The sequence below is a fragment of the Protopterus annectens genome, chromosome 1.part0 (assembly GCF_019279795.1).
Source record: "Protopterus annectens isolate FY-2018-M chromosome 1.part0, PAN1.0, whole genome shotgun sequence".
Taxonomy (NCBI): Eukaryota; Metazoa; Chordata; order Ceratodontiformes; family Protopteridae; genus Protopterus; species Protopterus annectens.
This window is the reverse complement of record NC_056725.1, coordinates 1245287930-1245302332: the sequence shown is the minus strand read 5'-3', so window position 1 is coordinate 1245302332 and position 14403 is coordinate 1245287930. Positions and strand designations below refer to the sequence as shown.

Sequence of the window (14403 nt, the reverse complement as noted above, 5' to 3'; positions counted from 1 at the left end):
AGTAATACAATTCTAAATGAAAGAAATATCTGTTTTAGGGATACATTTTGATAAATAAACTAATAGAAAGGGATGAGATATAATATTAAATGAAATGAAAGATACTTGCGCTTTATGGAAAACATATAGATTAGATTACAAGAAAAAAGTAAGTCTGACTAGCTTAGTATTAATAGGTAAGATAGCATATTTATCAAGTGTTGTTATGAGTCCTAGAATGTATGAGAAGTTTTTGTTAGAAATAATATTCTCTTGTTACGGAGATCTAGATTAAACCCTGTTAAAAGAGATGTATTGTACTTGAATAAAGAAGAGGGAGGATTAGGATTCCTTAAGCTAATAGTACCTGCTGCATCATTAAATTTCCAAAGATTTTTGAAATGGTTAAGAGTATTTAAATATAAGTATGAAGAATTATGGGGAAACCTAAGGAATAATAAAAGAGTGAAAAATGCTTTAATGAAGAAATAGAGAATTATCAACAAAAATAAATAAATGGAAAATAAAGATTAATGAAGTGGAAGAAAACCGAAAAATATGGTACAAAACTATTATTAGAAAAATTATTGTGTTACTCCATTGGGGCGGGGGGGGGGATTCCAGAAGAAAAGATCAAAGCAATTAAAGAAATAAATAAATGGTGTAGTTATTATGTTTAATGTCAGGGTTTTTATGGAGACAGGATATAAAGAAATTGCTAGTAAAAGCAAATATGCCTTACAAAAAGAAAAGTGAAAAAATGTTTGTAGTGTGGTAAAGAGGACACAACAAAACATGTTTTTTTTATGTGAGAGAGTTAATAAATTATGGTTTAAATTATACACAGATTATTTTTTGTAAATTTTAAGAATAATAACAGTATATAGATATGACTGAATATGGCCATTATCAGAACATAGGTTAAAACACACTAAATTAGATATTAACAAAAAATGTTTTATGTAGCATGGGTATTATGGAATGAAAGAATAAAATGTGTAATGGAAACTGGATATTATCCTTAAAATTAAAAAAGATTAGATTATGGTTATGGAAAAAGGACAAAATAAGAAGCACAGAAGACTGAGCATTAGTTTATAATATAGAAGCATGTGTGTGTGTGTGTGTGTGTGTGTGTGTGTGTGTGTGTGTGTGTGTGTGTGTGTGTGTATATGTATATATATATATATATATATATATATATATATATATACACACATACATACATATTTACAAATGTAGTTTTAAATAAACTGTGTAACTGACATAGCAACTATTTTAAATAGCTAAACAAAAATGTGTTTATAATCTAAACAGATAGATTTATTAAACAACTTAAAACCTGATAGAAGAATTAGAATATTGAAAGCTGACAAGATGAGGTCATTGGCTGTGATACCACACATAAAATGGACATAAAATTATTGCTTTGTAAGCTGATGAAAACTTTTACAAAATGTTTTGAAGATAAAACTTGATAAAGCCTATAAAAGGTGTGATATGTGCCTTGGATTAATAAAGATCTTAGTAAAGGTAATGTTACAAAGGAAGTACTGAACTGTAGAATATCCAAAAATAAGTGTAATTTTTGTTTATGTTTTTAGTATTACTAAAGTTCATACCTTCAGTAAAGACTCTCCCCACTCCCTGCCATTGCATTCAACTGTGGCTGCAGCTGGTGAAAAAATTAAATCAGCTGTGATTTATATGCAGAACAAGATTAAGTAAGTTGTGGGTTATTAAGGCCTTTATTAGATGTTTGTTTAATTTTTGCAACAAACTCACTAACATTGTAATTGATCACTAGGATATACTAATCACAACTGATATAAAATCATTGTTTACAAAGATTTCTAGCCAAATAGGGGATGAGTGGTTTAACAATAATAGCTATCATGCCATGTTAGGAAGTTAGGCTTCTACAGCACCTAAAAGATTTTTTAGAACATAATTATTTTTTTGTTACAAGGCCAGTACTTTCAAATGATTAGAGATGTATGAGGGTAGTGCAACAATGACCCTGCAACACCCCAGCTATGATATTTAGTAATGGTACATCAAGAGTAAAACATTCTGTGTGAGACTATTTTGTTTAAAAATGGAAGATATTATTGTTGCTATACTGATGGCATATTTTGGTATGGAAAGCATAGGAAGATGAACTTGAGATATTCTTAGAGTTTGTTCATAATTCAACAAATTTTCAAAATGTAATTTGCATTATAGTGAGTCTGAATTAGTGTTTTGCAGGATGTGATTTATAAGACAGCCAATGACAATAACAAAACAGGGATAGCTATTTGTAATAAAAATGCGACCATATATTCCCTTCTTCATTTTGTTACTATGCCTATATTGTATTTAAATAACAATATTATTTAGGGGCAGAGTTTTAGATATAGAAAGCTTAAACATTGTAAAGCTATATATATATATATATGGAAAATATGAAAATACTGGTATTTTTCACTGTTGTTCTACTTGTTCTGATTCTCCCACCAAGCAGTGTTTGAATAACTGAACTGTTAACTGTTTAAAAATTTCTTTAGAGCCTCACTCATTGCTGATTTTCTGTGGTGTTAAACTTTTTTTTTAGTATCTTACTGCTATTTTCTACTATTTTAAACATTCTCTAGTGTTTCCCACTGAAACTAAGGTAACTAGCAGCTGTAACATAGTCAAAACACAGGCTTGTTGCTTCTGAAACTGTTTGTAGTGGTTTGTTTGTTCTGAGCACATTTTCCATGCCATCTTGGATTGGAAGGGGACTATCTGCACTTTTGTGAAAGAATTGTGCTGATTGGGACCTGTCTGGTAAAGGGAGGCCGGCCAGTCTAGGACTTGGAATAAGCACCTTCATTGGTTCTTTTGAATCTTTTTTAAAGTTTATTTTCAAGATTTTAGCTTCTGGTATTTAGGTCTTGCATTTCAGCAGGTTTCTGCTTGTTTGCAAGTTGCACAGAACTGCACACTGTGGTACAGCTGTGCTCCAAAGCTGGAAATTAAATTCAAATTCTCCCTAAAACCCAGGAAGAAATGTCCATCCACTGAGCTCCTCTGCTGGATTCCGAATAGCCACGCCTAGTGACAACAATCTTCAACCTAGCATTATGGACAGTTGGACTATCCTTGTTTCTCCTGCCAACCTTGTTGACTTAGGTCTCTTGAGGCAGTGTAGCAATTGCCTCATGTATTCAGACAACCGTCTACTAATAATGCACTCTAGTACAGCGTGTAAGAGATGTATTTACACCAAAAATCTAGAATCCTTGCTCTCTCTCACTCAAAACATTAACACGGAGAAGGCTGTCAACTTACTCACCACTACATATGCTCATAGTTACTCTACTCATACACACAGTATACATCAAACCCGTAAATCCACATATGTGGAGGTTCTCTCAAAAAAACTTACCAAAACACCAGAGAGTTCCAAAACACAAGAAAGACTGCTACAACTAACATAGTGCCCAAAACACCCATGACACATAGCAACACCAGTGTCTCACCCACAAAGCCAGTAAGGAGTAACACTCAAAATCCAAATTTTCTTGTCATTGGATAATTAATAGTGAGGCACACAGCTGTCCCGCTCACCAGGCTGGACAAGGAGAAAGTCATGGTCAGCTGCCTGTGAGGTGCTAGGATTCGTAAGATCATGCATACACTGAGGTCTATCAACAACAATTGCTGTTATGACTATGTCATAGTTCATGTTGGTGTGAATGAGCTGAGACGTATCTCACTAAAACCCAGGAAGAAATATCCATCCACTGAGCTCCTCTGCTGGATTCTGAACAGCCACCCCTAGTGACAACAATCTTCAACCTAGCATTATGGGTAGGTATGTCCCTTGTGTATACTGAGTGAACTGTTCGGCTTATTAAACACAGTGTGCCTATCTAGCAGTGGTTCAGGGTGCTTTGTTTGGCTTACTAGTTTGTTTTGCATCCTCCTTTCAAGCTTACTAGGTATGTCCCTTGTCTTGAGTGGCATACTACCCTTACCTAGAATTATGCCACAGTATAAACAAATAATGATTGATTTCAATAATTGGCTTAGTTTTTGGTGTCATTCAAAGGGATATAGTCCTGTCAGCCTGAGAAACCATGGTTGACAAACCTTGCTGCTTTGTCAGAGAAAGTTTGCACCTGGCACCTCTAGGCTACTGGCAAAGGCTCTTGCCTACCCCATAGTCCCTTTTTTATGCAAGGTCTGGAAAACAACATTAAAATTAACCAATCAGAATAAAATAAGGATCATACAAAAAAACAGTTCCAACTGAAAGTGGTATAAACCCAAAAAATAACAACAAAAAACAACAAAAAAGCTCTTAAAGTTGGAAGAAAAAAATTCTAGGAGAATTAGCATAACCACACTTTATTTTCCACTTTCATCCTCAGGGGACCTCTTCAGAATCAATAAAAACATTAAAACAAGAACCATATAAAGCTGATTTTATCAAATCAAAATCATAAACCAGTTAAACATATTTAAAAGACAAACCAATTTAAAGTGATATGGTCACAAAAACTTAATCACATTTCAATATTTTCAGTCTTCTGTCTTTTTAAAATAAAATATTTAATATTAATAACATCAGTAAGACCAGGTAACTTATCTGCTCTTAGTTTAAGTTGCCACAGAATTTCTTTCTGTTCTAATTTATTCTTAAAATCTCCTCCTCTCCTGTCTAAAGGAATGGACTCTATAATAGTAAAAAGAAATATCTTGAATGTTGGACATACCTGGGAATGTTTATAAAAGGCATTGGTTTCTTTCCTAACTTGTACTGCATAAAGGTGTTCTTTCATTCTCACCTCTAGACTCCTTGTAGCATACATACATAATAGGCATTGCAGCTGAAACACAAACTAACATACATTACTCCTTTAGACTTACAAGTAAAAACCCCAGGAATCAGGATAGTACAACCAAAATGATCTAAAATTAAAAAAAGTCCTTTTAAAATATACCTACAAACAGAGCAGTCCCCACATTTATACATACCTTTTTCTCTGTTTACATTGAAAGGACATATTACTGTCTTAGTACTATCATTCTCTTGTAATGTCTTTAAATTATAATTATTTTTATATACAAACGTAGGACTAGGGGCAATACATGAGATTAACTCAGAATTCCCCTCCAAAACCTTCACATTGTTTATAATAATAGATCTAATAACATTGCTGTCAACAGTCATATCTAAACAACAACTCATACCTATTTTGTCATTATTACTTTCAGATTTAACAACGGGTTTTAATAAAATGGGGGCAGGGTATATAGTCTCCCTTTTATCTTTAACTTCCTTTGCCCTAACCATCAAAATGTTGGTCATAACTCCTGTTCAAAAATAAAGAAATAATAAATGATAATTCTTTCTCAAACTCGTCATCTTTAGTTTAGAAGCCCTTATAAATTGTCCCTTAGGTACCTTAGGTATATTATTTTTCATAAAATATGGGCAATTACTTCTAAAATATAAATAATAATTACTAAAAATATCTTTCCTGTGTATCTTACTATCCACTTTACCTTTGACATCATTCCATATTAATTATATATCAAGAAAGTTTACTTTCAGCCACATTGTCCTAAAGTAAATTTCAGAAAACTGGAACAAGTATTCAGAACTCTTCTTATATACAGGACTCTTTGAATTTTTTGGAAAAACTTACAAAATTTTTTTTAGTTAAACATTTTCTAAAGATAAAAATGTTTTTTTTTAATGTGGATGTTTGTTCCCATTTTACATGTATTCCACACAATTTGGGTGTTGAGTATGTTAGAAATTACTTAAATGCTTTTTCTAGATCAACTAAATCTGAAATAAGTATTTGTTGCACTCTTATTGAGATTTTATTGAATAACAATTATTTTGTGTTTAATAATAATGTTTATAAGCAGATTAAAGGGGTTGCCATGGGCTCTGTGGCCACCCCTGCTTATGCAAACTTAGTAACGGATTGGTGAGAACATGAAACCATGACTCCCTTTCTTTCTGAATTTAACATTGTATACTTTACTCAATTTCTGGATGACTTATTTTTGGTTTTAGAATTTTAGAAGGTACAGAACAGGATGCTCTTAATTTTGCTAGAGTTCTGAATAATTGTTCCAGTTTTCTGACATTTACATTAGGACAATGTGGGCTGAAAGTAAACTTACTTGCTATACAACTAATATGGAATGATGTCAAAGGTGAAGTGGATATGTAGAAATGATATTTTTCTAAATAATTATTTACATTTTACAACCAATCACCCATGTTTTATAAAAAATAATATGCCAATGGTACCTAAGGGACAATTTATAAGGGCTTCTAGACTAACTACAGATGATGATGAGTTTGATAAATAATTATCATTTATTATATCCTTATTTCTGAACAGGGGTTATGACCAACATTTTTTGAGGGCAAATGAAGTTAAGGATAAAAGGGAGACTATACACCTCCCTCATTTTTTTAACCCCTTGATTAAATCTGGAAGTAATAATGACAAAATAGGTATTAGTTGTTGTTTAGATATGACTGTAATAGCAATAGCATTAGATCTATTATTATAAACAACTGGAAGGTTTTGGAGGGGAATTCTGAGTTAATCTCATGTATTGCCCCTAGTCCTAAAGTAAAGACATTACTCGAGAATGGTAGTATTAAGACAGTAATACATCCTTTCAATGTAAACAAAGAAAAAGGTATCTATAAATGTGGGCACTGCTCTGTTTGTAGGTATATTTTAGAAGGACCTTTTTTTAAGTTTAGATCATTTTGATTGTACTATCCCAATTCTTGGGAGTTTTACTTGTAAGTCTAAAGGAGTAGTGTATGTTAGTTTGTGTTTGAGTTGCAATGTCTATTATGTAGGCATGACTATAAGGAGTCTAGGGGTAAGAATAAAAGAAAACCTTTATGCAATAAAAGTTAGGAAAGAAAACAATGCCCTTTATAAACATTCCCAGGTATGTCCAACATTCAAGAAATGTATTTTCTTTTTTATTACAGAGTCCATTCCTTTAGATAGGATAGGAGAGGTGGAGATTTTAAGAATAAATTTGAATAGAAAGAAATGCTGTGGCAACTTAAGCTTGAAACAAATAAGTTATCTGGTCTTAATGATGTTATTAATATCGAATGTTTTTTAAAAGACAAAAGACTGAAAATTTTGAACTGTGATTGAGTTTTTGTGAGTATATCATGTTAAATTGATTTGTCTTTTAAATATGTTTAATTGTTTAATTAGTTTATGATTTTGATTGGATAGATTCTGCTTGATATGATTCTTGTTTTAGTGTTTTAATTGATTCTAAAGAAGTCCCCGGAGGACAAAAGCTGAAAATAAAGTGTGGTTATGCTAATTCTCCTTGAGTTTTTTTCTTCCATCTTTAAGTGCTTTTCTGGTGGGTTTTTTTGTTGTTAAAATAAAGGTCATGTTACTAAATGCTGGGATCTTAAACCAAAAACTGTATTCCTTGAAGCACTTCTATCACTAGAAGATGTAGATGTCTGTGCAGTCACAGAAACCTGGTTCAAAGCCTCAGAGAGTAACTCAGGGTTGCAAGGGTACAATGCCTTCCACACCATTAGAGTGCAAAATGAACGTGTGAAAACCAAAGGAGGCAGTGTTTCAATCTATTTTAGAGATAAAGTCGCCTCTTGTCTAGTTAGATATGACAACTGCTGGAGTTACTCCACGTCCAGGTTATGGTAGGTAAGACACCCCATTCAAGTCATAGCCAGTTATAGATCCTCCTATATGGGTCACGATACCCATGAAGCCTACTTGACCAAACTGGAGACAATCCAAATTTTACAGAACACACACTGGTGATGGGGATTTCAATTATCTCACCATCAACTGGGAAGCCCTAACTTGCTAGCACAAAAGTTCCTTGACTTTGTTAATTCAAATGCCCTGGAACCAATTGTCCACACCCCAGCAAGGGGAACTATCATTCTGGATCTGGTCCTCACCAACTTGTCAAACAGATGCACTGTCACAACTCTCAGACCCTAATTATTTAAAACTGAGAACAAATCAGTCAGCTTTGAGTTGGCACTTGCACCAGAACTTACAAAGTCAAACTATGCCCTCCTAGGTGGAGGTATAAATGCATTCCAGGCCCCACCCTAAACTGAAAGTGGTAACTACGCTGAGGCTTACACTAAAGTCCTGTACAATCACTTGTATAAGTGTATAAACCTGGCTGTACCAGAAAGAATCAAAGTCAGAGCCAAAAGTAAAAACAAGCTGCCATGGTGGACATCTAGCATCAACAAAACTTTACAATAAACACAAAATGCTACTGTCCAAGAAAAAAAGGCAAGGCCCCAACAATGGAAAAGCACCCTCCTCAGCCTCAACAGGCAAATAAGACAACTTGTCAAATCCTCCAAGGGCTCCTTTGAGAGAAACTCAGCAAGTAGAGCCAAGGATAACCATAAGGCCTTTTACAGCTACATACATAACCTAAAGCATAGGACCCAAGTATGTGCAGAATGAGTGGCCAACAGTATCACACACACTGACCCCACAGAAATAGCAAACCTGCTAGTGGATAGGTTTGGGGAAAATGTCACTCCCTTATCCCCTCCTAACTTACAACAAACCTGCCCCCAGACTCCCCCCATCTTACATATCTGAAGAGCAGGTCCTCAAAGCCTAGTCCAAGGCAAAAAGCACAGCCTCTATGGGACCAGACAACATCCCAGGCTGTCTTTTAAACAGGCTAAAACATGAACTAGCATCACTATTAAGTACCCTTTTCAATAAAAGTCTAACCACAGGCTTTGTTCCTGTGGAATAGAGAAAGCAACAGTTATTCCCCTCCACAAAGGTGACCTAGCAGCAGACCCAAGGAATTACAGACCCATAAGCCTGACCAGCCTCATCTGTATGGCCATGGAACGCATCATTATTGACCTCATAAATAAAGACATAGGTGACTTCCAAACCCTGGATCCTACTCAATTCAGCTTCATGAAGGGTAGATCCTAGTTTTTAATTTTGGTGGATTTCTTTGAAAATGCAGATAACTGCACACTGGGTACAATTACTGAATCCCCAAATGATATTAGTATACTCCAGGAGGATCTCATGCAGACCAATGACTGGTGTATTAGTCATAGTCTCAAAGTGAATGCAAAGAAATGCATCATCATTCCCTTCAGAATAAACAGTGTCCTCTCGGTTCTACCTCACATAAACGAAACACCACAACACCGACAACGCAATCACCGACACCACATAACCGACAGTACAAAAACACGAAATCCCACATGCCCGACAACGAAATAACCGACGGTACACAAACACGAAACCTCATACACTTCACACACCACAATCAACAACCAAAACACATTCCCCGTCCAAAAACCACATACACAACACAAGCACACCAAAATCCCTACAAACCCACACTAAACCACACATACACAACTACCTACAACCCTGACCCAAACCCTAACCCTAAGGTCCGTCACTACCGCACTTACCTGACCCGCTCTCTAACCCTAACTCACTTATCCCGCCCCTAACCCAAACACAATCACTACCGCACACTTACCTGACCCGCTCCCTAACCCTAACTCACTTAACCCACCCCTATCCCCACTTACCTTACTCGCACCCTAACGTCCGTCACTACCGCATACTTACACAGCCTTTTCCCATTTCGGCATCCTCGGCGTCGGTGCTTTCATCCGTCGGGTCGGTCTTCTGCTTGTCGATCTTCTAGGTCCCATCGCGTCGGTCTTCTGCGCTGTCGATCTTCTGGGGCTCGCGATTTCCCTGTCGATGTTCCGGCGTGTCGTTGAAGTGAGGTAGAACCGTCCTCTCACACTATCAAATGAGCAACAATATCCTAAGTACCCATGAAGTGGTAAGGGACTTGGGATCACAAGTTGACTGTGGCCTCACCTTCAACCACCATGTGTCTACTGTAGTAAGGAAAGCTTTCTACATAGCACACTTGATTAGTAAAGGTGTCACTTCAAGAGCAAAAGATATTAAAACCTCCCTATACTCAGCACTTATCCAGCCCATAATTGAGTATAATGCCTCATTTGGCATGTACCATACTAAGCACCTGCAGCAATTAGAGAGACCTCAGATGTTTCTAACAAAGAAGATCAAGGGGCTCCAGCACGTGCCTTAGATAGACCAACTAAAGTCCCTGTCACTATACTCTGCATCGTATAGACTTTTTAGGGGAGACTTATGCCTGGCCTACAGAGCAATGAAAGACCCAAACCTAATGAACTTGCTGCATATACATAAATCAAACAGGACTAGGGCTACCCATTCCAGGGACCTAAATATGGCCTACAACTTAAATAGGACATGCTGGAGGGACAGATTTATCTCCCAGCAACTGTCGCATCTATGGAACAGGTTACCAATTCATGTGAAACAGAGCACCTCTATGACACTGTTCAAGAGAAACCTGGACGAGTAGATGGGGCACCATAAATTCTTATCAGGAATAGAGCCACAACCCTCCTGGACATAGGCAATTACCACTAAATGCAATCTTGGGTACTGACTAGCATTTTTATGGTATTACATTGGGATGAAACATTTAGGCTTAAAATGACCTCCAGGTCAGTAGCCTAGTAATCTCCTATGATCCTATCAAAAAATGTATAGGATGGCGTATCCTGTTAAAACCAAAGATAAGGCAGTTAGCACAGAAGATTAGAGTTTAAGCTGCTAATGAGAAGTTAAGGAGCTGCTTCCTGTGCCCCTGTATATGATTTGATTCCTTTCCCACTTATAAGTCCTACTATGTGACTCTGAGCAAGTCACTTAACCAGACAGTGTTCCTGTTTCCCCTGGAAAGAGACAATTGTGCCCAGTGGGCGTACCTGGTCATCAAATAGGTACAATGCTAAAAAAAATTAAAACAGTGGTTGAAAAGTTTAAAAACATTGAACAGGTGTCTAAAATAAGAAAATGCAGTAGAGAGAAAATGTGATGTATGACAATTGGCATTATACTTAGGCCAGTTTAGCAGGTAACTGGCAGTTTCAAACAGTTAGAGAATATTCAATGCAGATTCAACGAATATGGAAAAGGTTGGTGAAAGACCAATGTTTGTTAGTAAAAGAGCAGCTAGTTTTACAATTCTCTGAAAGACAGCAGGACATGGTTATCAACAGGTTTTAAAAAAAAGAAAGAAACATTTAGGTGTACAGATTGTAATTTTTGCAGATATATGTCTAAATCATCACATTAGTACAGTGTAGTAACAGAAAGGTTATATACAGCTTCAGGTATTTTCACATGTGCCTCTGATTATTTTGTATATGTTGTCAGGTTCTAAGGATGTAGAGCTTTCTATGGGAGCAAGACCACTAGAAAGTTTTACATCTGAATGTATGAACACTACTATTCTATTAGTCTGGTCTAGTACTAATGATTCTTTATTTATACAGAGAAACCGTGAGTTGCAGAAGTTTAAAAAATATGCGTATTATGTGATCAATAACCAACCAGTAGATGTGAAAGGTAGTGTTTTTAACAATTTGTTGAATGTCAAATAATTCTAATGACAACTGATGTTTAATGTGTGTTTTATATGAGAATTAAAAAATTATATTAATTATAAATTATTTTACAACAATAACATGTGAAACATTCACTTAAGAGATGGTTTTATATTTCACTGTGTGATCTGTTACATGACAAAGATTGTTTTTTAAAGAGCAAATGAAACATTTTATACTACTGTCTGATGAAGTTCTGGATGAGAAAAAAACATTTTCTATAGTGAAACTGCCAAAATAATAGAAATAAAAAATAGCATCCTGTCATGGTGTACATCTTCAATTTAGCATATACCTTGACAAAGAGAGAGAGAGAGAGAGAGAGAGAAACAGAATAATATGTAAGTTCAGACCTAACAGAAATTCACTGAGTAGATTACTCACTACATAACTATTCTTTACAGGGTATTAAATTCTTATGCAAACAGAGGTCAATGTTGTGAATGAGCTTGACTATGACAATTCAAAAATACCTTCAGGGAACAAAAGTTGTCAGTATTGTGCTGCGGATGTACTGGGAATGAAGAATGGGACTGTTTTACTAGGCACACTTGAACCAGTAGAGGGAGGAATGCCATAAGGATGCATGACATGGAAAAGTGTTGATCATCAAGTCTATATTAGTTCACCGAAATTCCAGTTCCACAAATACCTGTTCATCGACCCCTAATCAGTGAACATCCTTTTATCAAATATTCAGATCAGCAAATTATTTTCACAGGGCAATGAGTTAGTTGGCCAACATGTGCAAACTTGCCCTTTTCCCCACTGTATTGCAATCTCGCAGTTGGTATTTATAAGTAGTGGGGATGGTGGGTTTGTTAAACTGTGGTGTGTATCACTCGGTATGTTGGCCTACAAAATTAGTTACCTGGGAAAACATTCGCTGATTTGTGTGTTCGATAAAAGGGTAGTTCACTGAATGCGGGTCGATGAAGAGGTGTTTGTGAAATTGGAGTTTCAATGAAATAATATAGACCCCTGATCTTCACTTTCTGACACGTAAAAGATCATGCAATTGAATGTGAAATGGAAGGTAACAAAGAAATGTCAAAATAAGAAGATTCAGATCTCAGTATAACACAAATAAGAAAATAATATAAAGTGCATCTTAAATTCTAGTTGGGCATTTGCATGCTGGTTTATTAAAAATGTCTTATCTTTTCCCTATAATTGCAGTCAGCCATTTCTGCTTAATACATATCATGCCACCTACTGAATTCAAGAATGTTAGTCGTTTTCTCAATTAGCATTAGAGACAGTGCTACAGAAATATCTTAAATTAAGTAAACAGAGTCTGCAATTCAAATAGTTATGAGTTTTACTCCATTATTCACTGTGATGCATGAAATGAAATATGTAGTATTATCAACTCAGCAAAATCTTGCACAGTCATCTCCCGTTGGGAAAGGAGTGATTGTGAAAGAAAAATATGCAAAAAAATGCACCGCTTTAAAAAGGAAGACTGAAAATACAATATTTCTGGCACAGTCAAACATTGATAGCAAGCGGAAAGCTTAACAAATTAATCGGAGGGGCCATGTAATGGCAGCTCATTGTGGGAAAAGGATGAATCTATCAACACAGTTTGCATGTCTACAGTAAATTAATAACCAGCATTGCTGTATATTCTTTGCCTGACTATGACTGCGTAATACCCCTTCAGATGGAGCTTTATTCCATTTCTAAGAAAGCATCAGATAACTCAGCTTCTGATTGACGTAATTGGTTTCATTACAAGGAATAACCTAGTCCTTCTACTTCCCACACACACCAGCTTGTATTTTTGTTCTTGCTCCTGCCACATCTCACTGAAGTGGAGCGTGGAATGAAAGCCATATGTTAAAGGAATTCCAAAGATGCAATAAAAATCACTGACCAGAAAACTAGTTACCAAAACTGAGTATGTATCAGTGGCCACAAAATCCCTGCTCCATAACGGCTTACCACATCATCATTCAGTTTAAGCTAGCCTTTGTAAAAACACTCCTCTTGCAAGTAATCATATAAAAGGAAATGAAGTAAAAATCTCAAGCTATGCATATTCTGGTTTCAACAGAAACAGAATTTTTGCTGATAACAGTAATGTTTTCTGACTGCATTGAGCAGAGAAGGCTGGTGTCAGATGGGACACATGGACACAATAAATTTAGTAACATACAGGTAAAGGCACCAAACAGATGTAATATATTGGGACATAAATTATATGAAGACAGTACAACAGCATACATGTGAGTGCTTGTGAAAACCCACAAGGGTATGGGTGTGTGTGTGTGTGTGTGTGTGTGTTTGTGTGTGTGTGTGCCATATCTGTCTATATACATATATATATATATATATATATATATATATATATATATATATATGTATGTATATGTATATGATAAACCAAACCACAAAGCACTCTTAGGGGTAAATGTCCCACTGCAGGTATAAAAAAACGATAAAAATGTCCAAACCGTAGTGACAACAATGCAGAACCAAAAAATATCACCAAAAACAGTCCATAGAGTAAAAACAGTTCTTTAATGTGTAAACTGGTAAGCGCTTTCGCTAATAGCTTCTTCAGACCATCAATAGACTAACATAGTATGACTCACTGCTCTATTATATTATAATTCAGCCAATCAGTGCATTCAATTCATTAAGTTAATATTCAAAAATGTAAAAGAGACATCACCCTAATATATAAAAGCATGTATCTTATATACACATAAAATAAGCTATATATAAATATATTGTAACAGCAACATAAAAAATAGTAAAAAATAAATATACCTATGTAAAAAACTCTATGAAAATCAACAATTAATATCAATATTAATCAATAATACATTCAATAATCTATGTAATCATGCATAGCAGCATAT

At 35.4% G+C, this 14403-nt stretch overlaps 1 protein-coding gene across 2 annotated transcripts in view; it reads right to left on the bottom strand.

Moving 5' to 3' along the window:
* TBX18 (T-box transcription factor 18) overlaps positions 1–14403 on the bottom strand; it is a 264470-nt gene that overhangs the window by 109753 nt on the left and 140314 nt on the right. The gene's annotated exons all lie outside the window — the stretch shown is intronic.